Source organism: Dermacentor variabilis, chromosome 6, assembly GCF_050947875.1.
Source record: "Dermacentor variabilis isolate Ectoservices chromosome 6, ASM5094787v1, whole genome shotgun sequence".
NCBI classification, from domain to species: Eukaryota; Metazoa; Arthropoda; class Arachnida; order Ixodida; family Ixodidae; genus Dermacentor; species Dermacentor variabilis.
This window is the reverse complement of record NC_134573.1, coordinates 84,439,043-84,446,722: the sequence shown is the minus strand read 5'-3', so window position 1 is coordinate 84,446,722 and position 7,680 is coordinate 84,439,043. Positions and strand designations below refer to the sequence as shown.

Genomic DNA, 7,680 nt, shown 5'->3' with positions numbered 1-7,680 from the left:
TGCAAGCTTTTGTTATATCATTGAATGATATAAATAAATAGACACGGCAAGAATTCAAAAGTCGCGAGAAACGTTCTATGCAATCTTTGTTATTCTTGCCTGAAATCTTAGAAATTATATATATATATTAACGCTGCATGCTCAGAGCGTCTAGTCCATTGCAGAAGCCTCGCTGATGCGTTCGCATCTCCAATACAACGTGAAGGATGTCGTGTCATACCGCCTTTTTTTCGACAATCTCGTGCTCCTTCTATTGCAGAGATAGCAGAGCAAGGCGCTTTATTAAACATTGATAAATGTATATTTTGTTACGACTTTTTGGTTCTAAGCTTTATTTCGGCGTATTTTCTCGTAATATAAGAAACACCAATTTATTGCAGGCTCACATTTGGTAAACATTGCAATAACTAAAAGTGCGTTAAGCTACGCGAGGCGCGAATAATAAGTTACGATGTTGGTTTCCTTTTCTTCGAAATGTAGTCATTGATGCAGAAGGAAAGCGCCTGAGGCGGCTGCTCTCTCTGCGCTGAAATATTCGAACATTAAAAACAACCACATACATCAATGTCGACTTTTGCACTGCTGGAATGTGCAATTTGCTACTACTGCATCGCGTTCATTTATTTAAACCTAACGAAATAATATTATGGTGTCATTTAGATCGGCATGCGTATGAATACTGATGACGTAAATTGTCCGCCGGATTTGATGGATTGCTAATGGGTCTCGAGGAATTCTATATGCCCGTATCATCCACTCAATAAATAATTCAAATAAATTTCCTAATCAAACGCTAATCCCCGCATTCAGAAATGCATCTTAACTTGAAGCTCACGCATGACTAGATTTAAATGACGCCTGTCGGGAACGGACGCACCAAAGGAAACGCATTGAGCGTCTTGGGTGCCTTCACCCCAGATGTCATTTATATCAAATCAAGCATGAGCTTATAATTAGGATGCATTTCTGAATACGACGGGTAAGTATAAATACTTGAGAGTCTCAGCCCACTAGCTGTCGCAGTAGCGTTGTCAGCAACACTCTACAAGAAGGTTTGTAATTTCGTTCTTTAATTCTCACATACTGAAGCTCTGCTTGCTTCAGGCGCACGTACCTTGTAGGCAAAATATGCAGGATGTCCCAGCTATCTTTAGTTAGAATTTAAAAATATGTGAATGCCACATAGCTGGACAGAACAAAGATAAGGCTGCTTTCCATCGCTTCGAGATATCCAAACTATATTTTTTCATTCCGCCTAATTAGATAATTAGTATTATTTATTTAATCGACTTCTAAAATATCGTTATGGGGATGTTGGGAGTATGGACAGACTGTATCTACAATATATATACAGGCTGAGTCAATGTGGTTAAGATGTCTCACCAGCAACAACACGCAACAGCCAGCGTGTCGCGATTTTTTTGCTTTCTCTTCTTTCATGCTTCCGTAACAGGACCCCCGGGTGCTCAAGCGCCTTCTCCGCGCATGTTTGACGAAGAACAACGAGCGAAGTATGGCTTCAGGCGCGAAACGAGCACGATGTCAACAGGCGTGAGATTTGCGGATGAGTCAATCTGTAACGGCTAGATCTCGTAATTGACGTCGTTAGCTTGACGTAGGACTTGATAAGACCCTCCGCAGCGAGAGAGAAGCTTCTGAAAGAGGCCGACCCGATGAAATTGTGACAAAAGGAGCACCCAAGCACCTGGGGCGAACACAACATCGCGATGGCACAGGTCGTAACGCTCTTTTTGTGTATGCTGCGAGGCTAATAAACGAGATCGACCACTTGACGGTCATGTGAGCGGGATCGATAACTACATGAGCGTACTCAGTTGCAACACCTGGCACAGTAGGTAGGATGATGTCAAACGCAATGTGGGGTCGTTGCCATACAAAATATGAAAGGGTGAATGCCCTGCGGTATTGTGTCGGCACGTAATATGTTATATATATTATGTTATATATTGGATAATATCTACAAATATTCCACAGCTACCCTAATTCTCCACAAGAAAAAGTAGGAGGATAGCTATAAAGAAAGTGGTCAGACAAGGAGACACGATTTCTCCAGAAGGGCAGCGGATTGGGCGAGTTCGTGTTGCATGGTAACAATAAAATTCAAACAGCGCTAAACGGCAGGACCAGAACGAGGAGGAGACAAACACGGCCCCGTGTTTGTCTCCTCCTTGTTCTGGTCCTGTCGTTTAGCGCTGTTTGAATTTTATGATTACGATTTCTCCAATTTTATTCGCTGCGTGCTTGGAAGAAGTATTCATGCTATTATATTGGGACGGCTTAGGGATAACGATCAACGGCGAACATTTCAGCAGCCTTCGGTTTGCAGATGACATTGGACTATTCAGGAGCATTGGTGACGAGTTACTATAAATTATTGAGGACCTTAAGAGAGAGACTGTAAGAGTAGGGTTGAAGATTATTATGCAGAAAACGAAGTTAATAATCAATATCCTTGCAAGAGAACAAGAATTCAGGATCGCCATTCAGGCTCTAGAGTATGCGAATGAATACCCTTACCTAGGACAATTACTCACAGGGGATTCTGATCATGACAAGAAAATTACCAGAAGAATAAAAATGGGTTGGAGCGCAAACGGCAGACATTGTCAGCTCCTGACTGGGAGCTTAACATTATCATTGAAAAGCAAGGTGTACAATCAGCGCATTCTACCGGTGCTGGCATATGGGGCAGAAACTTGGAGATGGACAAAGAAGCTTGAGAACAAGTTAAGGACCTTGCAAGGAGCGATGGAAGGAAGAATTATAGCCATAACGTTAAGAGACAGGAAGAGAACGGTGTGGATCAGAGAGCACACGGGCATACCGATATTCTAATCGACATTAGGAGAAAGAAATGGAGTGGGCAGGTCATGTAATGCGTAGTTTAGATAACCGGTGGACTGTTAGGGTTACTGAATGGGTTGCAAGAGAAGGTAAACACGGTCGAAGACGGCCGAATACTAGGTCGGATGATTAAATTAAGAAATTCGCAGGCGCGAGTTGGAATCGGTTGGCACAGCGCAGGTGTGATTGGAGATTGCAGGGAGAGGCCTTCGTCCTGCAGTGGACTTAAAATAGCTTTACGATGATACAAGCAGACTCAATGTGGTCAAGATGGCTGACCAGCAACAACATGCAGCGGCCAGCGTCTCGCGTTCTTCTACTTTCGTCTTCTTTTATTCTTCCGACACAATATTCTAATTCGATGAGAAGTGTCAATGAGAAAAGTGTAGTGCGACAACAAAAACTGCGGATGCAGCTTTCTGGTTGTCAATACGTACTACATAAAAGTGTTTTTCCGAGCGTGAAAGAAGCCCGCGAATACACGCAAAATCGCCGCGCGACTTGCCGCTCGAGGCACTCGGCGTGTATTTGCGGGCTTCTTTCACGCTCGGAAATACGGTATCTAGGGAGGGAAAGGGTGGCACATTAGATACGTCTGAACGTTCCATGAGTAAAACCGCAGGACATGATGCGTCCATGACGGAGTCCGTGGTCCTGTCCTTGTCCTTGTCCTTGTCCGTGGTCCTCTCCTTGTGGCGTGCAAAATCAGTGCTGACGATGAGCCATAATAAACAGGAGCATATATTTACTGAGCAGAAGGTCCCAGCTGTTGGTCATTCCTCGGCGGATAAATTACCTAGCCCTCGCGCCGGTCTCACGAGATCTGAGCCAGGTACCCGCTTCGTTTCCCAGGTAATGGCCTGCCCCTAGCCAGCCACCGTTCTCCTCGTCTTCCTCGACGTCTATCAAGCTAAAAAAAATTAAATTTGGGTTTTGCGTGCGAAAACCACGATCTGATTATGAGGCACACCGTAGTGGAGGACTCCAGAAATTTTGATCAAGTGGGGTTTTTTAACGTGCACCTAAATCTAAGTACAAGGGGACACTACCAAGCTTAAAGGGACACTAAAGCGAAACAATAAATCAGTTTTGACTAATGAAGGATTGTTTGACAACCCTTCAGGCAGTCATTTAAATATAGTTTGATTATTGGATGAGAAAATGAAGGTCCAAGTATCAGTATTTGACTTTCGCACCGAAACCCCAGCGCCAATACGTCATCGTGACGTCAGGGATTAGTATGCTTTCGCGTTCGGGCCGCGTTGGCTGAGTAAAGGTTCCCAAAGCTTGCCAGGTTTAATATTTGGTTCCTTTAGAACACAATGTAGTCAATCTGCACTGCTATATAAAATAAGTAGATCCTCGAAGAGGCCATCAAAATCGAAGACGTCACAGCCACGAGATGCGGGAGCTTAAGTAGGCGTCGCCACCCGTATTTCGTTCTTGCGCTTTTCTGGCTTACCAAACGTCTTATCGTTGTCAGAGTGGTGTTTATGGGGTTGTAGAAAGGTAATTTACTGGCGCCGAAGAAATCACTTTTCACTTTACAGTCCCTTCAAGATTTTATTGCACATAACATGCAACATATGGGCCCCAACCTAACGAAAATATAATCTATTGGAGCCATCTTTAGTTACCCCAGGTCATGGGCAAACAAAGAGCGGACTTGGTTAACTCCCCTATAAGAAAGGGAAACGGCAATTCTGTAATTATTTTCAAAGTGCGCGCATAGCCCAATATGAGGCCCACATTTGGTGAAAATGTAAAATATTTATCGGTCTTCCTTCTCCCAGGACAGTGAGGAAACTTTGTACGCGTTTAATTTAACGACTCAAAAGAGGAGGAACACGAGTGTTTAGCAAGTTTCTTTAAACCTCTTTTTACCCTATACACTGCGGAACTTGCAGGGCACACCACGCATGTCGTGCCCCCATTCCGTTTAAATATAAACTCGGGTGAATGGTCTCAATGTTCCAAGACACTAGGAAAGAATGCACCCAATGTGGTTGCGCGCGTTTGGTTGCACTAAGAGCGTTGCTGTAATATTTGCAAATTCATATGTTTCATGACCGTTTCCAACACGCGTACCGAGGAAGCAAGTGGTCGAGCCAGCTAACAGCGACAGCAGAGCCACATCTTCAGCGGAGACGGAGAGGGGCCGCATTCTCACCCGCAGCTGAGGCAGAGTTTGCACAATGAAGTTAATGTAGTAACGTTGGTTCAGCCATCCAAACTGGCCGAAGCTACTAAAGAAACCTATTACTTTCGAATATATTTATTCATTTCTATTTATTTAGGAATACCTTTAAGAATTTGTTCTTTTATTGCGCAAGATCCATGTATTACAAAATAGCACCAAGCTAGTGTTAACCAGTTTGCAATGTAGCGATTAAGTACGAGGTAGACATGATGCGGCTATATTGAGGCCCTAAAAACAGTCGAAAACAGCCTCCAGAAAGGCATTAAGTGAGGCCAGCATTGGGCGCAGTTCAACGCTTCGCGACGATTCTTACACAAACCCTCGGCAAGGTGAGAGAAACAATCACGCATTCTTCAAAAATGGCCATGCCAAACCACGAAAAAAAATCAAAACCACAAAACAGGAATAAAAAGCACTGGAAAAGAGAAGATTATCGCTACCGTTATTACTAAACAATATTGGTACATAGGAAGAAGCAGATAAAAAGCTATGTACAAGTATATTTACAAGGAAATACGCCGCACTTGGCCAAGAGGCAACAGCCCACGCTAGCCTCTAATCGTCGTCGTCGTCTTCACACTGCTCGCCTTTTCGTCATCACCAATACTGTTCCGTAGCAGTACCACCCGGCGGCAAAAGCGCCGTCCCGGAGCGACTAAAGGCCTGACTCGGAAACAGGGTAGTAGGCCTTGAGCCTACTGACGTGCACGAAAACACTAGATGCCAGAGTATAGGACGAGGTTGAGCTCACAGGAGCAATTTCGTACGTCACAGGCGTCACCTGGCGCAGCACGCGATAGGGCCCTGTGTATCGCGAAAGAAGCTTTTCTGAAAGTCCGACGTGACGAGTGGGCGACCACAGGAGCACGAGCGCACCAGGCGAACACTGTACGTCACGATGGCGGGCGTTGTACTGGCACTGCTGAGTGGTTTGTGAGGCCGTCAGTCGAGCACGGGCAAGCTGGCGTGCATGGTCGGCGAGGGCGATGGCGTCGCGCGCATACTCGCTTGTTGAGACCGCAGCAGGAGGAAGTGCCCTGTCTAGAGGCAAGGCAGGTTCGCGACCGTACAGTAGATAAAATGGAGCGAATCCGGCGGTGTCGTGCTGGCAAGAATTGTACGCAAATGTTACGTAAGGAACGGCAATGTCCCAGTGGTGGTGGTACTTGGAAACATACTTGGACAGCATATCGGTAAGAGTACGGTTTAACCGCTCTGTCAGGCCATTTGTTTGAGGATGGTATGAGGTAGTCAGCTTGCGTTGAATGTCGGCGATAACTTTGGAAAGGGAGTTACGACCACAGTCAGTAAGCAGCTGTCGCGGGGCGCCATGAAGCAAGATAATGTCACGCAAGAGAAAATCCGCGACGTCAGTGGCGGAACTGGTAAGGATAGCCCGCGTGATTGCGTATCGGGTGGCGCAATCAGTTGCGACGGCTACCCTTTTGTTCCCAGAGCATGACGTGGGAAAGCGACCGAGGAGGTCTAATCGAACATGAAACAACCATTCCACAGGGACGGTCATCGGCTGGAGATGACCGGCAGGTAGCACCTGAAGTGTTTTCCGACGCTGGCAGGGATCACAGGCAGCAACATAGCGTCAGGCGGAGCGAGCGAGACGAGGCCAATAGAAGCGGCGGCGGACGCGGTCGTACATGCGGGTTATACCAAGATGTCCTGCCTTGGGTGCGTCATGCATCTCAAAGAGCACAGTCTGTCGTAGATATTTTGGCACGACAAGGAGAAGATCAGAGCAATCAGGGAGGAAGTTCCTTTGATACAGAATGCCGCACTCGAGGACATATCGGCGAACGGATGCGTCGGTAGGTATAGAACGCAGACGCTCGATGAGTGCTCGCAGTGACAGGTTTCGGTACTGCTCATCGGCGATGTTAGCGAAGGCAGACACAGAGAAAATGCCGTTGGCGCTACTACTGTCGGCGTCGTCAGGCTCGTATATCGGGTAGCGAGACAGGCAGTCAGCGTCCTTGTGTGGTCGCCACATATATCGGCTACACTATACGAATATTCTTGGAGGCGTAGGGCCCAGCGACCAAGTCTTCCTGTAGGGTCTTTCAGTGAGCATAACCAGCAAAGCGCGTGATGGTCTGTGATAACGGAAAAGGGTCGGCCATATAAGTATGGGCAGAATTTCGCAACCGCCCAAACGTCGGCCAGACACTCACGCTAAGTAATGGAATAGTTGCGCTCCGCGGGTGAGAGGAGCCTGCTGGCGTAAGCGATAACCCGGTCGTGGCCACGCTGACGTTGTGCCAGTACCGCGCCAATTCCGTGACCGCTGGCATCAGTACGGACTTCGGTAGGCGCAGAAGGATGGAAATGAGTTAGAACGGGAGGCGTTGTGAGAAGGTCGATTAGATGCGAGGATGCAGAGGCCTCGTTATCGCCCCACTGGAAAGGGGTGTCTTTTTTCAAAAGCTCGGTTAGTGGTCGTGCTATGGCCGTGAAATTTTTCACGAAACGGTGGAAGTACGAACAAAGGCCAATGAAGCTGCGCACATCGTTGACACACTTCCGAACAGGGAAGTGCGCAACAGCATGGATCTTTCCTGGGTCCCATTGCACTCCGTTCGCGTCAACGAGATGTCCAAGGA

The 7,680-nt window shown here is 46.8% G+C and overlaps 1 protein-coding gene across 4 annotated transcripts in view; it reads left to right on the top strand.

Moving 5' to 3' along the window:
* The first annotated feature begins 915 nt into the window (after positions 1-915).
* The window catches only part of LOC142584913 (kunitz-type serine protease inhibitor bitisilin-1-like), a 64,790-nt gene continuing 58,025 nt past the window's right edge, over positions 916-7,680 (top strand). The window contains exon 1 of one of the 4 annotated variants that reach the window (XM_075695262.1): positions 916-1,052. The gene's annotated coding sequence lies outside the window, so the exon portion shown is untranslated. The remainder of the gene's footprint in view (positions 1,053-7,680) is intronic. The other 3 variants (XM_075695260.1, XM_075695259.1, XM_075695261.1) reach the window with 3 other exon arrangements.